General features: G+C 40.7%; 1 protein-coding gene across 6 annotated transcripts in view; it reads right to left on the reverse strand.

Annotated features, from left to right (window-relative positions):
* The window catches only part of cadm1a (cell adhesion molecule 1a), a 407,268-nt gene that overhangs the window by 8,344 nt on the left and 380,086 nt on the right, over positions 1 to 18,838 (reverse strand). The gene's annotated exons all lie outside the window — the stretch shown is intronic.

The following is an 18,838-nucleotide window of genomic DNA, read 5'->3' on the forward strand; positions in this document are numbered from 1 at the left end:
GACTTGGTCAGCTGTTGACTGTTGTTTGGGTCATAACTCATCTACTGGGCTCCTGCACCACCGATTGTATTTCAGGAGCTGCCGTGCCTAGATACAGATACATGAGCCTTTGTGATTTATCTTTACTCAGGAACAAAATGCAAAAAGGATTGTTTTAAAACAACTTGGAGATTGTTGGTCAAACATGGAGGTTCTCAACGCTTGCAAATGCAACGGTTGGTTTCCACCGTAGGAATATTCCCCAGAAACAAATGGGACTTTATTCATTCATGGTATTAGAATCTGTTGAAAGTAGCTCCTCTGGCAAGAAATCCTAAGTTTTTTTTTGGGCTAAAGAAAAATTATTGACTATCCTCTGCGGACAAACATTGACCAAACCACAGCGGGAGACTATCCCTGTCAGACGGGAGGGGGTGCAGGATGGCGCCTGAGGTAAGACGTGAAGTAAAAAAAAAAGAGGAGGAGGTAGCAGATGAAGCATCAGAGTCCAAATACAATGCTATAATGAGAATAATTACCTTTATATCAATGCTACATTTAGTTCAGCAGAATCACACTATCAACCTGCTGTTTGATTACGTGCACGGAGATCGTAGTGGTCACATGTATACACTAAGATAAGTTAAATTCTGGTTGTTTATATTCTCATTCTTAGTTTTGATATTTTTAGTGCTTATTTACTTTGTATTTGATATTATATTGTATTTATTTCCTAATATTGTGTGTTGGATAACCTGCTGCTGTAACGGCACAATTTCCCAGTTTGGGATCAATAAAGTAATTCTATTCTATTCTAGTCACAGTATATAAACCTCACTCTCCCCTCCCATTGGGGGTTTTCAGGAGTTTTCTACAAGTGTGAAAGCCCTCCTTGATCGCCCCATCAATTGATCACACCAAACCTCTGACGTATCATTCCTTAACTTCATCAGTCTTTAAAGGGTAACACCTTTCTAATGCTGTTCTTGTTATTTGGTGTTGTTTGTTTACATCCAACCAGAGGTAACAAGGACCAATCCTCCAGTAACCAGTTAAGCTCCTTTTTATCAGGTTGATATTTTAATAAGCACCTTACAATACTGCCACAACACAAGCGGTTAAGATTGAAATCAAGCTTTGATTGAATTGAGAAGGGAAAATAATTAGCATACTCCGGTTGAACGCTAAGAATCACTCAGGGACAACAGTTACTAAGAAAACGATGTCACATGAATGTACGTTGTGGTTTTCATTGCTTTTCAGCGCCCGAGGCTGCAGCTCATAACGCAGTCAGCTCGCGGTGCTGAACCTCCAGACGCTCTGAGAGCGAGTGCAGGAGAGCTCTTAAGCACAGTGCAGAGGTGGGATTTCCATAAGATCACTAAGCTCCGATAAGATATGATTACTAAATATTTACTCTGGCCAACTCCACCTGAGAAGAACTGTTCATGTAACTCACAGTGTAACACTCACATCATAATCTGTATTCTGGACACATGCAGGGTGAAGTACAAACAAACATACACAAAGAAGATATATGTTCATGCTGATGGATTTCTACATGATGCTCCTTTAAAACTAGAGTTTCTCCATAGATTGGATTATTAACAGTCCATTTCATTTTATGTCATTGTTGGTGAAAATGTGCATTACAATTTTGGATTAAGTTTTGCTTGAACTGTTTTGTTTAAATGTTTTCTCATGCAACTGTCCCATAATTAAAGTCAGTATATTTAATTGAAGTGAGAGAGAGAGAGAGAGAGAGAGAGAGAGAGAGAGAGAGAGAGAGAGGGAGAGAGAGAGATAGATAGAGAGAGAGAGAGTAGGGGTGGATTAGGTAAAGATATAGATTTAAATGCTGAGGAAAATCTAGTCAAAAGTCACTTTAAAAGTCACTTTAAAATCTATACAGGCTGAAACAGAAGTTCTCTGTTGTTTGTCAACTTTAGCTCAAGCCACAAACCACAACATCCACCCAGGGGTGCAGTGCTGCCATATAAAATGTGTGAACTATAACAGTCTTACCTCTGAACCCTCAACCCATACTGTAGGCTTTTGCCTGAAGATGATAGCCACAGGGACAAGAGGTAGTCTGGACAGTCAGCTATTATTCAGATAAGGCATCAAAGAAATCCAGGATAAAGTGACTGAACCTTGATCACTGATTAGTCTGACCATAGACTGTATAAAACATGGATGTCGTCTCAGTTGGTTCCCTATGAGGCATTAAGGAGCCCAACATTGGCAGCCTCCATATTGGAAAAGCTATCTCAACCTTACTTTTGATCACTAGGTCATTAGAAACAGACACAGAGATGCAGCTGTGTCCACCTGCCATTCAACTTAAACACACCCCTAATTATGCAAATATATGCATTCCTGTTAGGCTTTATAAAGTCAAAGCGGATACATTAAGGTCACTCCTGGGTAAGTTTCTCCTTGAAATTAGCTGTTGATACCTAATAGTTACATTTTTATTTCTGCTGTAATAAGAATTCCTCAGCATGTTAGTATGGGCTGTAAAGGGCATTCCCTGATTTTTGCAGCCTGCCTCTTGTGGACACCTGCGGAACTGCAATATGTTAAACTTGCGCATCGGTTTCATTTTCAACACTGGAGGTCGCCTCACTCGGAGCAGCAACTTAAGATGCAAAAATGAAGCTGGAGTGAGGACACGAAATGCACAGCCTGATTGTTAACTGTGCTCTTTGAGGGGTTTGAGAACTGCAGGTTATGTGGATGCATGTATTGCATTAGACAGTAGGTTTTCATTCAAATTCAAAAATTCATATAGACTGTTTTCATTCTTTTCTGTACAGATTCTACATTCACATGCAGATACCTGTTAACGTGAGGTTCTAAATAGCCCATTGCCTTCATTTCTCTTTCCACTGTTCAATCTCTGAGTCATATACAGGCCCTATATTTAATGCACGTAACATTTCTAAGCCTCTTCTTTATTGTAGCTCCCTCCTGTGTTTTAACCTCCTTTTCAGACGTACATAATCAACCTCTGTTGACATGTCTCATCTCATTATATGTGCCCTTGAATGCATATAAAATGAGAAGAGAGACATGCACACTTCGGCAGCTTGGTTTCTCTGCATGCCAAAGACATTCTGTGCAGAATATATCAAATCAGTGCTTGAAAAACCGGCGCAAAAGCCTCAGTAAGACTGTTCATCAGTACATGAAATCATCCTCAGTAATGTATTTGACACACTTCTTGCATTAGCCTTGAGTTGAATGCTTAGGGATACGTAACATCTCCGAGTTAATTTGTAGACAAAAAGAAAACATTCAAAGACGACTCATGGAGAGGGATGTTTTTAACTTTTCAGAGAAGAAAGAAAAAAACATCTGGGACTCGACAACAAGCCCCTGAAGCACTTGGCTGTAATGCTATGTGAAAGCTATCGATCGGATGTAGAGATCCACGACAGCCCAAAGTTAATATCTGTTTGTGGCTGTGATTGGCCCATCAAAGCACAAAGAGGAAGCTGATTGGTAGCCCAGAGTTTATGCTGTAGGAGAGTGAGTGGGAGGGGCGGAGGTGGAGAGACGATTCAAGTTGCTAATTGTTGCATTAAGGTTCGACCTGGAATTAATTCTGTGATATAATTTACACATTACTAATGTTTTTTATGCTCTTAGCGTATTAAGATACCATTAGGCCAAACACTTAACCTCCACTTTCTATCTAATGTCTTCTACAAAGACTTATATTGCAGAAAACAGGGAATGATCGCAAAAAAAAAAAGATGTCTGGACACTAGAAAAACGAGCCAGTTGTTAGCAGTCAGGTCACGTGGAGCGGCCCCCATCATCCATTAGGTGGAGTAACTCACTAAAACCCCTCCACACGCTCCTCCAGCATGGTTCTGAACTCGGGGGATTTGCTGAGAGAGCTTCAGGAAACAGGAAGAGTAGGCCCGCAATTTATTAACGAATAACAGAAACAGAGAGAGAAACATCATGGATAACATCAGCGGCCACCCACCCCCTGCTCTCCTGCGTCACCCAACCCTGCAGGGATAAAAAGAGGGTGGAGGAGGAGGGGGCGAGGAAGAGCAGTGCCATCTGTCAAACCCAACAAAACATTACCTGATAGATCTAATGGGTTATTTTGACTTCAGATTTTCTTCTTTAGTGCTGGGCAGATTCAATTAAAGCGAGCAGGAATCCCTCTGACATCCAATTCGCTCTTGTCAGGCGGCTAAAGCTGTGCTTTAACACACTTTCCTATTACGATGTTAATGTGGACTTTGGCTTTGGGGGGGGGGTGTGTGTGTGTGTGTGTGTGTGTGTGTGTGTGTGTGTGTGTGTGTGGTGGTCAGGGTGATGGGGGCGGCTTGGACGGCTGCAGAGAATCATTATTGGCTGTCTTCCTCAAACATCCCTGGTTTCGATTAATTTAAGGAAGAGGGCAGAAGAGAACATCAGAGTTCTCCTCAATACTTTACATTATATCACAGGTGACTCTTCTTTGTGGGTTATCAGAGTAAACAAGCCCTGCCTAACAACGAGTGGAGCTTCACATACTAAGTCTAGCTTCTTGGCAGTGTTGGAAGGTAGATTTTGGGGTCACCAAAAATGTTTCCCATCGGAGTGCATGGTTCTCTGTTTTCATGTAGATTGTTGTTTGCCTTTATCCTTTTGTTTTAACTTTGGAGGCACCTAAATGTATGCAGCACATAGAGTCCAAGGCTAAATTCCCCAAGGTGACAATAAAGTGTAAGGTATGGTATGGTATGGTATGGTAAGGTAAGGTAAGGTAAGGTAAGGTAAGGTAAGGTAAGGTAAGGTAAGGTAAGGTGTGGTGTGGTGTGGTATGGTATGGTATGGTGTGGTATGGTATGATGTGGTAAGGTATGGTGTGGTGTGGTGTGGTATGGTATGGTATGGTGTGGTATGGTAAGGTGTGGTGTAGTGTGGTGTGGTGTGGTGTGGTAAGGTAAGGTGTGGTGTGGTATGGTATGATGTGGTAAGGTATGGTGTGGTGTGGTGTGGTAAGGAAGGATGTGGTGTGGTGTGGTGTGGTAAGGTAAGGTATGGTGTGGTGTGGTGTGGTAAGGTGTGGTATGGTATGATGTGGTAAGGTATGGTGTGGTGTGGTGTGGTATGGTGTGGTGTGGTGTGGTATGGTATGGTATGGTATGGTATGGTATGGTATGGTATGATGTGGTAAGGTATGGTATGGTATGATGTGGTAAGGTATGGTGTGGTGTGGTGTGGTATGGTGTGGTGTGGTGTGGTATGGTATGGTATGGTATGATGTGGTAAGGTGTGGTGTGGTGTGGTGTGGTGTGGTGTGGTAAGGTATGGTGTGGTGTGGTGTGGTATGAAATGGTAAGGTATGACGTGGTGTGGTGTGGTATGGTAAGGCGTGGTGTGGTGTGGTGTGGTAAGGTAAGGTGTGGTGTGGTGTGGTATGGTATGGTGTGGTATGGTAAGGTGTGGTGTGATGTGGTGTGGTGTGGTGTGGTAAGGTATGGTGTGGTGTGGTGTGGTAAGGTGTGGTATGGTATGGTATGATGTGGTAAGGTATGGTGTGGTGTGGTGTGGTATGGTGTGGTGTGGTATGGTATGGTATGGTATGGTATGGTATGATGTGGTAAGGTGTGGTAAGGTATGGTGTGGTGTGGTGTGGTATGAAATGGTAAGGTATGACGTGGTGTGGTGTGGTGTGGTAAGGTGTGGTGTGGTGTGGTGTGGTGTGGTATGATATGGTAAGGTATGACGTGGTGTGGTGTGGTATGGTAAGGCGTGGTATGGTGTGGTGTGGTATGGTATGGTAAGGTGTGGTGTGGTGTGGTATGGTAAGGTGTGGTGTGGTGTGGTATGGTAAGGTGTGGTATGGTATGGTATGGTATGGTATGGTATGGTATGGTATGGTATGGAGTGGTGTGGTATGGAAAGCCCCGTTGCCACCAAGCTGTCAGTTTAGTTCGTTTCAGTGCATTTATTATCGTTTCCACTGTCAAAAGTTGGGAATGGTAGATTAGGGATCAGTAACATCCTACTTTTTTGGTACCTTTGGACAAAAAAAGTGTCATCTTCTTAGTTCAATAAATAGACTATTAATTGCTTCAGTGGTAAATGGGGTCTGGACAGAACCAACAGACCGACTGACTGATACCAAACTGGGTCTGGAAACATTCTAAGGCAATAGTAACACAAATGGTACTTTGCTTTCTTAATGTTTTGGCTGTGATTTCATATTAAAAGAAACATATTAAGAGAAACCTAAACCCTCCTTCAAATCCAGCGATTCCACTCTTCTCTTTATTGGATCTGACAGCTTGTCTTAATGCATTTGTTTCTGTCTTCTCATTTTGCAGCACTTTTTTGTACCAAACAATATCAATAATTAACATGTCGACAGAAGTATGACAAAAAAACAAACAAAAACCCTTTGTCCTCATCTCTGTTCTCCAAAACACAATAGCGTGAGAAAAACAAAGAAAGAATACATCTGCTCTTATTCAAACATCTCAAATCCTCAAACAGTGCATAGCATGCTCTACCCTTTAACAACAACAACAAAAATAATTCATATTTACTGTTGTCACAGGAGGATTTGGAAGTGTGATTTTAATTCAGTGTGTTAGCACTGCTATCTGAAGGAGATTTAATTTTTTTCATTACTGAATGTGCACCACCAGCCATGCATTCCCACACCTAGGTTGGAGTTGACGCAAAAAAAAAAAAAAAGGAATGCAAACAGGTATTTTTGATTCGGTCATTACATCTGTATCTCTCTTAAGAGGAACTCTGCAGGTCCGTAATGAGGCAGCAACATTCAGATCTTAGGCTGGAATGATGATGCCCATGATTTCTGTCAGCATCAAACCAGGATACAAAAAAAGCCTCTCTGGGTCCCATATTTAAAGAGCCTGTTTGCAAGTCCATAGAAGTGTGTGGATGACAGCTGCAGAGCATGTGCTGTCACTTTCTGAAAGCACTCAGTCCCAATGACACCATATAAAGCAATTTGCATGTCGTATCACTGAGCATCACTTATGTGCAATTACTGTCACCCAGTGAAATACAGTATATTTGTGTTATTATCTCACATAGATCAATGGCTTTCTTTCAAAGTAACTTCTACTTTCAGATAAGGGCTTCTAACTTCTACAACACAATGGGACAAATGGCAACTCTTGGCATTTTAACAAAACAAGGAAACACAAGAAAATGTCCAGAAGATGGATATGAGCAAAATTGTAGTGATTATCATTACGTCCTGACTATGCCCTGTGTAGACGTTGACATCCTGTAGCCTCATTGTTTCAAAACAAAGCGTAACACCTTAAACACCTGCATTCTTTCTAACAGCCAACAGGGGGCGACTTCACTGGTTGCTAAAAAGAAGCCTGAAAATGACCTTCCACTGAGTCGATTTCATACCTGTATAAATATTTTCCTGATGGGTTTATGGTACTAATCACTTGTTTAAAGTATTCTTTCAAACAGCAGAATATAAATAATGGTGCAGTGTGAAGTGGACTGGGATGAACATCTTAGCTTGTTAGCTTAATGCTAGCACATAATGGCAATTGCCTTTAACGGGCTAACAGAATTAGCAGCACAATGGCAGTAATTTTAACTTAGGAAACTGTAAATTTAGCTTAAGTTGAATACATCTTTTCTTAAGTTTAGAGACCTAAATAGTTACTTCCTCGCTTCTCTACAATTCTATCACGTTACAGTTGTGTCATTGGCTAGTCAGTTAGCTAAGGTGTATGAGTGAAGGTTGTGCATCTGTAGTTACATTAACAACAGTGCATTAATCTAGTTTATTGGAAAAAACAACATGAAAGACGGCGTCAGTTGTCCAATCACATAAGCGGAAAAACATGAGAATCATACCAATGAAAGACGGAGTGTCTGAAAGAGCTGCCTTCAATGGGAAGTTTGAGTCAACCCAATAGGTCACCTGCTTACAAGGCCAGCATCCCTCAACCAGGAAGTATATGTATTCACACAGAAATTACCTATTTTTAACGAATGCTGAGAGCAATTAAAGACTACCAGGCGCATTGTACGCATACGTTTATGTTTAAATTGTTTCAGCTGTCCCAGCACTCTTTATTAACAAACCTCTACTGACGTATAACTCCAGCACCAGTACTACTTTTCGTTCCAAAAACATGCGAAAGGCTGTAAAATAAAACTAAACACTGAGGTTTTAGTTTTTAAGAAAGGTAAAGCAGAGGGATATGGAGAAAGGTCTACACATGTTTCTGGAATATTGAATGACACTTAATAAAAAAAACACATTTTAAAATGTAAGGCTAAAGCAAAACACAACCTGAACTCTCTGTTTTATTATGTTCATGCTCTCAGTACATCTTCAATCTGCCATACAGCTCAGTCTCCCTTTGAAATGCATCTGAAATATAAATGATTAATCAGGAATGAGCTTCAAACACGGTGTCCACGGGGGTAAACAAAGCACACAACAGTCAATCAAAGGTGGTCATTTTGGCAGTGGGGTTGGGTTGAACGACCATCTTAAAAAAAATGGGAACGTTGAGTATCTCATTTTCATAGGACATGTTGACGGAGGCTTGATTTGAGACGGAGAAGATCTCTTAATTGGATCTTCTAATCTGCTAATTAAGCATTAGTGATTTCAGTGGTGAGCCCGCGCTGCCTGCAGATAGAGGGGCAATCAGGAAGACGGCGGCGCGATGTGGGTGGGGTGTCATAAGAGCACATTGGCTTGTCAAGATCCACTTCCATTGCCCACAACACTCTCGGTTAAAGAGTGAATGTAATTAAGGTCCCAATGAACCTATTCATTGAACCTATTTAAAAATGTCAGTTAAATCTTTTGCCTCTCGGGGAACGCGCCGCACCTCGTACATACAGATCCACTCTCGTACGAGATTCATTGAGTCTTTTTCAAAACGTCAAAAGACGACGGCAGCAGCGGCATTGAAAACACTGTATCTCGAGGTCAAACTAAGTTGAAATATAACTATTAAAATCAATCTTGTGACATTTTCAGACATAAACTCTGATTTAAGAGACATTTCTGTTTTTTTCCCGGCTTGATAGCTGCTTCTGAGATGTGTTTGTCTGGGATTAAAAGGCCTCATTACTTTACAATTCCGAGTGAGTAACTGGAAGAAAAACCACAGAAACACTTAGGATCTCCGCCAGACAACATGTGATGTTAAAACAGCGCTACACAGAATCAGAACTGCACTAGAAAGGCTCTCAAGAGAAGTATATGGAAGAAAGAAATGGTCAAAACTGATGTAACATAGGCCATGATTTCCTCACTTCCTCAATTGGTTAAGCTCCTAAATCAATGGAAACTACATTTCCCAAAATGCATCTAAAGGAATCTCTGACACTTATTCTGTAAAAGAGTAAAGAGTGTGTGCAACAAAAGGACTCAAGTAGTTCAATTTCACTTCCTCACTGAAGTAAGATTGACAAACTACAGCCTCTGAAATGTAATCTCAGGATAAACATAAGAAGAAGCTCTCTGAAGGACATTTCTACTAATACTTCTCAAAGCTAACTGAATCTCACATCATATTTGGAAGATTATTAAACTGAAATCCTTCTGAATCTAATTGATATCAAACACAGTGCCCTGAACAAGAGAGACAACAGGAGCTCTTCTGGTATCCCTAAAACAAGCGGTGCTCCTGGAAGGGAAGTGGAAGGAAATTTAAAACCAAAACAACTATATTTATTTTAATGTTTCTAGCCCAATGAATTAAAAAGCCTGAGTGCCTGGGCCTGGAATATTTAAACCTAGGTTTGTCTTGGCCTTACATTTCCCTCCACTTTTTACAGTTTCCTGATTCCTGAACATTTTGAACAGCGACGAGTCCTCCACTTCAGTCCCAGACATCCACTTAACAATAAACTTCTCTCAGAGGTGGAGTTTGGTTTGGTTTTGATCTGCTCTTGTATCTTTTAGCGTCATGTTACATCCGTTTTGCATGATATGCAATAATATATAATCCAAGGAATGGTCTTTACTATGAGCTACTGTCCCATCATTTTAGGATTTCATTGTCCTCAAAGTTTGGAAGGCTGCATTCAAAATCCGTTAAAGGCTTTATATGCGAATTTTTGATCCAGCAGATGTCGCCCTTGAGCACCAGCATGAAACCAAAACAACTCGTGCTGCATTGTTGTGTTAGCATGCTAATGCTAGCGATCTTTATTATGCTGGTATCTTCACACTGCATGTAAATTTACCTGAAATGAGCGTGATCTAGAAACACAGTTAAGCAGTGAGTACAGTATGTTATTCTTCTTTTCTCTAGTCCCTCAATTAAACAACTTTTATACACGAGGGGAGGAGTCAGCCGGCCGTCCTGGCGATGTAAACAAACTGAAGATAGGACTCTGAAAACATCACAGACAGTGGGACTCGGGTGTTACACCCATTGTAGACAGTCATGACTCACAGAGTTATTTTCAGAGGAGATACTTGATTTCTATTATATTTAAGTGCCATTAAAGATATAGAGTGTGATATTTTAAACATTAATATATCAGAAATTAAGGCGCTAGGTTGCCTGGTGGTTGGTGTGCACCGCCCCCTTAGCAGAGGCTGTGGTCCTCCGGGTAGGTGGAGTTGAAAGTAAAAGTTGTCCGATAAATAATGTATACAGTATTTTACAGGTACATAAAAACTCTCCTTAAGAGCAAAGTATTTATAATCAGAAACTCCCTACCTCCAGCCCCTCCCTAAGATATGAAAATTTAGATCATAGCCGATGATAATCTTAGATGTTTGTAGTAGTTAAGAAGGAGCCATGCCAGATGCACTTTTATGGTTTTGAAGTAGAAGAAAACAAAACAGCGAGGCTCTAATTATCTTTCAATCAGACGCTGTGTGATTTGAGGCCAGCTCTGACCACATCTTCCTGTAATTCAATTAGACAAAGCAAAGAGGACAGGGGGAAACTTCAGCTCATTATGAATTCATTTCTTTCTTTCGCTCTTTTAATTTTTTCTTGCAGTTTTGACAGTTGTAATTATCATTTAACGGAGGGACTGTCTGGGGGAAATAAAACACTGCTGGTTTTCAATTTTAGCTCGGGCACAAACTGTGAAAAAAAGAAACTCAGGTAATGTTGGAAATTAGATTCAATATTGTCTCATTTACACAGAGAGGAATGAGAATGATTTCATTTTTAGAAAAAAAAAGCTTGTGTTCTTTGTGTTGGAAAAAGCTTTGTGCCTTTTTCCACACATGCACTCCTGATAATATCCAAAATCATTTCAGGACAGGCTGGCCCTGAAATCGTCTTGCCTGTTAACACATGCATGTCGGAGCGCGAGACTTTCCATGTCGGACGGCATGGAGGCAAGACATGTTGTAAAAGGACGATACGGGCATGGCGGAAAAAGCAAAAGAACCCAATGATGACAGTTACTGTATTAGGACGGTGCCTATTTCCGGTCACATGATACAAACATTGTCTTCACAAACACTTGTGGGGAATTTTCCTGAATATTTCCTGCTGCGTTCACACATCGGCTCACCCGACTTCACAAAGAAACTGCCACTAGCTGGTTGGCAGGGAAAATTCTGAGAAAAGTTGGGTCGAAAAACTCGGCCAATTGCGTCATCAGCACATGCAACTCATCTCGAAGATTTGAAGAAAAAGTTTTGTGACTTTCTATGCATGCGTCAAAGGGTTATTCAACAAATCATCAGCCGACTTGTACAAATGAACAAACAGTACATTATCTCCCAAGGATCCTTGTTTCTTTTTCTAATGGATCCATTCATCATTTATCTAATCACGGCCGGTCCTCATCCAGAACTTAATATAATTATGGGCTATAACTGTTCTCAGGATATTACTCTGTATCTAGGGCGCGGCTATAGCTCGATAAACACCTTCTAATAATGGCTTTTAGTGGTCTCCGGAGTGACTTCTCCTAACGCATTGAGGACTCTCTATGGCTCCCAAGGCCAAATGAGTTTGTTGCAGAGATGCACATCAGTCCTGTTAATGGGGACACACAGTTTGGAATAAAAAAAAGGGAAAAGAAAACCCCCAGTGGAGCCTCTCTCCATCCACCAGACTGCCCTTTTCTCCTCTCATGCATGATTATCAACCCCCTAACACTGCCATCACATCCCGCTGTCACCGAGCCGCCGCCAGCCTCCGATCATTTCGACAAAAACTCAAAATGTATTCTCATGGTTGTCAAAGGTGTCCAGAAGCCTGCTTCGTGTGTGTGTCTTTTTCTGGACGTGTGTGTGTGTGTGTGTGTGTGTGTGTGCAAATGATTTGTCTTCTTAACCAAACATCACAGATCTGAGGAGCCTCTTGTGTTAGATAATGTAATCTGCTGGCTTGAACAAAGATGAGGTCAAAACATCTGACTGATAATTAATGTGTTCGTTATAAAGAAAAATGTCATGGCACTACTTATCATCAAAAAAGCAGAACGCACATAAAAGTAAAAACTGTGCTTGAGTGATCCAAAGAGAAAAAAAAATCTAGTCAAGGTCAAAGAGACAGAAATGGAAGGCGTTGATTAAATTGACTCCCTCAAGTCGAGTCCCGTTTCTCCGCTGCTCTTGTTATATTGATAATAACAACAGAGGAGATCAGTGTGTGTGTGTGTGTGTGTGTGTGTGTGTGTGTGTGTGTGTGTGTGTGTGTGTGTGTGTGTGTGTGTGTGTGTGTGTGTGTGTGTGTGAGAGGCAGGAAAGTATCAGTGAAATGACATCGGGGGCTTTGTGTAGATCTGTGTACACAGCAGGGACGGCCCTGGGTGAAGGAAGTGTGCCAAGGAAATGAGGGGCTAATCCTGGAAAAGGAGCCCGAGACAATGGCTACATTTACATACAGGCGGTAAACAGCCTGTAGTGCAGTCTGTGGTCAAGGTCGTACACTCAGAGAACCCGTTTAGAACTCTTTACGGCTTACCTCAACGACAATACCCATTTCTATTGTGACTGTTTGCAGCCTCAGACTTTTTTTGTGGGATATTTTCTCACTCTACACTCATGTTTTTAGCAGCAGAGACTCAAAGTTAAGTGCCTTAAACTGTCATTCTTTCTAATGGCCAGCAGGGGGCACCACAACTGGTTGCAAAAACTAGTCTTACAAGTCTTTACAAGTCTTTACAAGTGAGCCGGTGTCAGAAATCAGCAGAATATTATCCGGAGAATTCAACTCGAGCCAATAGGAGGGGGAGTGACGTTTATACGTATACCGTGACTGGAGTGTACGCATGTGGCCGCTACGATCATTGTGTCTTTTGTTCTCCAGGATGTTCTTCTGACGCTCACTGCATGAGAGTTTGCAGCCCTGCCTCTTACTGATTTCCAAAAGGAGTCAAATGTTGCGATCTCTTGTTTCAAGTCATCCTGTATACGGCTTAATGTTCATTCTTAAACTATGGTACCCTTTAAAAGGAAAACATGCGTCAACCATGGTACGCTTCTGGGCCGTATTTTAGTGACTACATGGATATTGTTTAGCCCCTAATGACCCCCAACATGTCCTGAATAGAGTTCGGTTGGATGAATCAGGAACTACCATCTCTCGGGCACAATGGTGATTTTAATGCTTAACACTTTTTTTTGAGCTAGCTACGAGCTTACAGTGTGAATGAGATGATGTCGCAGATGTAAAATGTCTCCCACAATAACCATCCCAGCCCAGTTGATGTTGAAGAGAATGTCATTAGTTTGAGGCTTTGGTTTTTGAAGAAGAGTATTAACCTTTAAATACTGAGTCAAAAAGGGAGGCGGAAACATTAAGAGAACAATAAAGATATTACAAGTCCTGCTGAGGGGGACGGGAGCTTCTGTAAAAACTTTATGGGCACTCCACTGCACTCCAAACTATTCTACCCCCCCCCCCTCCACAAACACACACTCCCTTTTTTTGAAGCTATATGAAGTCTAGAACAAGTGCATTAATCGCACCCTAAAGCAGAGCTCAACTGCTCAACTGAAGAGGAACAGAAACAGCACATTTCCATGCTGACCAGTTTCTTATTAACACAGAGGCACATGGTTCCATCTGCTAAGCAGCTGTGTTGTCAGTTTTCTTTTCTTTAACAATTGGATTGGTTTGGTTTAACTGGAAAAAACAACAACTTGGTAATTGTGTTGTATTGACTTTTGTTCTAGACAGGATGAAATGATGATGATGGGATGAAACTCCTTCTTTTCTGACCCATCAGTGGTTCCTAACCACCAACTAAAACAAACTGTATCGGTCATGCTCCCTCCCCCTCACAAACAACCTCCAAATAGGCTGAAAGTTTCTGGGTTATACTCCTTCCAAAGCCTTACTTTTCTTAAATGTATCAATAGTGAATGAAACGGCCTGAACACATTAAACATCCGCAGGATAAGGGACAGGAAAAACTGTCATAGACTTATCAAGCTTTCAATTCAATCGTTTTCTGAGTATACGTCGATGTCGATGACCGGACCTGAGGAAACGCAGAGTCAAAAAAAATGAATTAAAGAAAAACCTAGCTGCTGTGAATGATTGCTGATGAGTGATTGCTGATGAATGACCTGCGAGTTGTCACCCATTCACACATACTTCCAACACACACTTCCTCTCCAAGGACATGCAGATAAATTCAGCTGTGGCACTTTTTCTTTTTTTTTTTCTGTCCTTGCACTCTCTATGGTAAGTGCTCGACTGTTAAAACGTCGCTGCTCTGCTGAACATATTGTTCCGTACATAAAGCCTTGACAGCCACCAGGGGAAAACAAGAATGTAAACAATGTCAGAAAGTCTCAGAAGGGCGGTTATAATTGAATTTTTAAAAAGATTGCTTAATCACTGCTAGTTGGAAAGTAAGAGCTACCGCAATGTGTGTTTAAAAAAGAAGCTTAGAAATGGGTTTATCTCTGTGTGCATTGTAATTAATTTCTATTGAGCCTTCACATTGGCGTTATTTAAAAGAACTCTGTGACGGTTGACCTTTGTCGCACAGATTTGTGGCTGTTAACACGTAGAATAAATGCCTCAAGACTCAACAGGATAAAACAGGACTTGTCGATTATGCAAAGATGGAGGCTGAGCAGAATATTCAGTTTCTTATCACGTTGGCCTCCTGTACGCGTGCTTTGTCGTGCTATTTGGACCGTCTTTGAGGAGCGGTGTTGTGGCACAATCTCTGCTCGGTGTAGCACCGCTGAGAAAAAAAAAAAACCCTGCAGTGATAATAAAATCCTTTAGCGGGGCTGAGTGCATGATGTCGGCCTCTAATCCAAGCCTCACCTCAAAGGAAACTCAGACAAGCTTACATGCATGGATGGTGTCAAGGGAGAGAGAGAGAGAGAAAGCAAAAATATACTATATTCCATATCCTGCTCACATTAAAGCCAGAAGACTTATCAGTGCTGCTAAAACTGAGTGAAATCAGAGAAAATGGATGATCTCCACGACGGGTTTTCTGTCTATCTTACATTCATATTTTTGCAAAAAAAAGAATATCCATGCAATTACGATTCCCCAGTTGTAGCCTTGGAAAAACTTTTCCCCTGGCTTTGTCTTGCCAACAGGCAGACTGATGGCACATGAGGGAGGATAATGGCACAAGAGAGCGACCAAGCATTTGCTGAGGGGGCTGGAGCTGCAAGATCACATTAGAGAAGGAAGCAGGAAAGAAGTAATGAACGATCAATTTCCTCCTCTCAGATCTGATTTTGTTTTTAATGTTCACATTTTTTTTTTAATTTTATATCCCTCACTGCTAATAAAACGTGTTTCCTTACAACCTCTGGTCAGATGTGTCTTTCATTGTCTCTCCTCGGCGGCCTAGCAGAGCTCATATAAACCGTACAACTGTGTCAGACAAAAGTTGCAAGACGTAGCTGCTGTCATGGCAACGTGGGTCCTCAATGCAAATGACAATAAGAGCATTCATAAACAAGGGACACGCACGTCTCATGTCTCGGGAAGAATAACGCCAGCCTCAAGCTCACCACCTGTTTCGTCTGGCAGCTCAGAGCTTAAAGTATTTAGAAAATTATGAAAATGGTTATTGTTTCAGAAATGACAAAGCTTAATGTGGTCGACTTGTTACAGCTTTTGAACTCTAAAAAAATACATTTTACCACAAAAGTTATAACTCTTTTTTTTCTTTTTCTGGTGCCAATTTTTTCTTGTTCCTCACACAGAGACCCCAATTTCATTTGGGTTTAACATGCAATGTGTTTCTAAGTTCAGTATCTTGAGAATTTTGCATTCACATTATTAAGAGTTCTCGTCTCTCTCAATTCTGCATGCAGTGTGATTATATGTGAATGTTCATATTACACATGCAACACTGTAAAAAGGTCGCACAGGTCAAAAAAGGAACAAGGGACACTTTACAGAGCTATTGATTAACATTTTTTTTTTTACTTATACTGAAAGCTCCCTGTGGACAAAGCATGTGTAAGTAGTGTATGCTATTTTGAAAAAATAAATCTCATCCTGTTAGCTCATAACAATCAAATCGTTGCTGTGGATAATGAGGGGAAAGGGGTATTTTTGCCACAGGCTGTTAATTACGGTGGCCGGTAGGGGTCAAAAGCCCTGAAACAATGCACATTTAAAACAAATGCTCAGCAGAATATGCTTATATGTGCGTAGTTTCAATAGTTCTGGGTTTTTTATCCCTTCCAGCCACCGTAGTTAATCACCTTTAGTCCGATACCTAAGCAGTGGTTTTAGGTATCAAAAATAACTAGAAATGATAAGTCTTTGTGCTTATGGTCTTTTTTGCTTTAGTAGCTGATTGCACCAAAATTAATTTGAGTCCATTTCCTAAACAGAAGCTGATCAAATAGTTCAGTCACAATCAGATGTTTTGCAATTCTACAAAAAACTCAACAAGTCAAATTACTATAGAAACTATGAATATGACGAGTCATATCTTTTACTGCACAACGGTGGGTAATGAAGAGAGCCACACTCCTTCCTTTTGCTACATCCTTACTCTGTGAGATTGTTTTTTTCTTCTGCAGTCACCTCAATCAACGCAGAATGCAGATCAAAGCTGGACGCTGAAGATTAATAAGGAGTGTCAGTCTCACAGCTGCACCTCAGACTTGAGAAGATCTGTAGCACAAAACAAGCCCACACCTGTCATGGAAATTACTGCAGGACTGGACGTATACATCTCACATGAAAATTTTCATCTTTTCTTTTTTCAGGAGTTTTTCATCTTCAGAGGCAGGTTTAAAAAAATTAGTTGAAAGCAATGACTGTATACAGCTTAAACATGTTGAAACTTCCATTTGTTGCAGTTTCACTTTTAATTGCTTACTGTGTAAAAGCCGTTTGTTAGTTAGATAATGGATGGACGTTTTTAGATTCTAATAGGCTGAAGACACACCTGTTTACAGCTGTCTTTAATTAAACAATTTGAATACAATTTTAAACTCTAACTCTGCACTGTAACTTTTAACTCTTTTTGTATTTTTACTTCAATTAATTTCATTTGAATTTATTTTTATTTGAACATATTTTCAGATTTTTTAATTTTCTATTTTAATGTTTCTTTTCTTTCCTCTGACATGAAGCATTTTGATGTCTTGTGTGAAGCACTTTGAATTGCCTTGTTGTTGAAATGTGCTATATAAATAAACTTGCCTTGCCTAGTAATATATGGTCATTTTTAAGCAAAGAGCGTGACTGACACTGTGTTTAATGCACATCCTTATGTTTATTTGTTGAGGTGAATGGTAAGAGGTGGGGGTGCTTTAAGGGGGTCCTGGCAGAAAAAGGTTGGGGATCACTGATCATTAGAGATCAAATGAAAAGTCGTATCTTTTTACCTGTATGTGGAGCAAGATAACCCAAACGGTTACCACGGATACAAGAGGATTAAATGTTGGTAAAACACTGATGTTTTCAGTTGTATTCGATATAGATTATAATTACTGTCGGTAATATGCCAAATTGTTAGCTGCCGGTTTTAAAAAGGGATTGTGAGGGATAATGTGACAGCAGTTGGTGAGAGGCTGTTCTGATGAAGAAGGTGTTATCATTGCAGCAGGTAGCAGAGCCTGGGCGCCAGATGGGGAGGATTGACAGTTTGGATTAATGTGAAATTGTCTCACTGGATTTTTGTGCATCTGGCGGTCCAATGCTACTGTTTTGATAACACAGGGACGAGAAAAAAATCGGAAGAAATGCACTTCACTTTTACCAAGATTTAGAAATAAGTTTTCTGTCTAACTTCGTTTTTCTTTTTTTAAACTAATGCATGTATTTTCTTTTTGGATATTCTAATGTCTGGAAGGAAGTAAAAAAAAAATAAGCATCAACGGGGTTCAAAACCAAAGCTGTTGACCCTGACATTTTAATCTTCTCTACAGTATATGAATATCAACGATGCACTGAATTCCAGTAGTGAGGCTAAGTACCTCTGACCCCTCAAAGGGAGCACTATTTAACAACTTTTGCACGCTTGTTGACCTGCTTAAAAGTGCTCACTCCAGGCGGGTGTTTGCTGCTCAGACGGATTATAAAAACCATCTGATTCTCGGAAAGTCACAGGTGAGGAGTAAAAAAACACAACTTATTCCACTTGCCTGTCTATTTCACCTCTGCCTTGTGTATTTCATCATGTGAAAAACCAGACGGAAACCTGAAGAGGTTCGCCTGACTTTTAGAAGGAGGTGAGGTGAGTTATGAGAGAGAGGGGGGGGGGGGGGGGACCCTGTTTGTCAGCTGTCGTACTCTGTCATGAGTCTGAAATTAATTAATGCAACATATGTGCCTCAATTGTTGTAGCACGGTTTTAGCAAGGGAGTGCTGGTCTGACGGTACACACACATCTACTTCGAGATGCACCTAGCTTTAAAAATCAAAAAGTGTTTTTTCATTGGAAC

This window comes from Labrus bergylta, chromosome 14 (genome assembly GCF_963930695.1).
Source record: "Labrus bergylta chromosome 14, fLabBer1.1, whole genome shotgun sequence".
In the NCBI taxonomy this organism is placed as follows: Eukaryota; Metazoa; Chordata; class Actinopteri; order Labriformes; family Labridae; genus Labrus; species Labrus bergylta.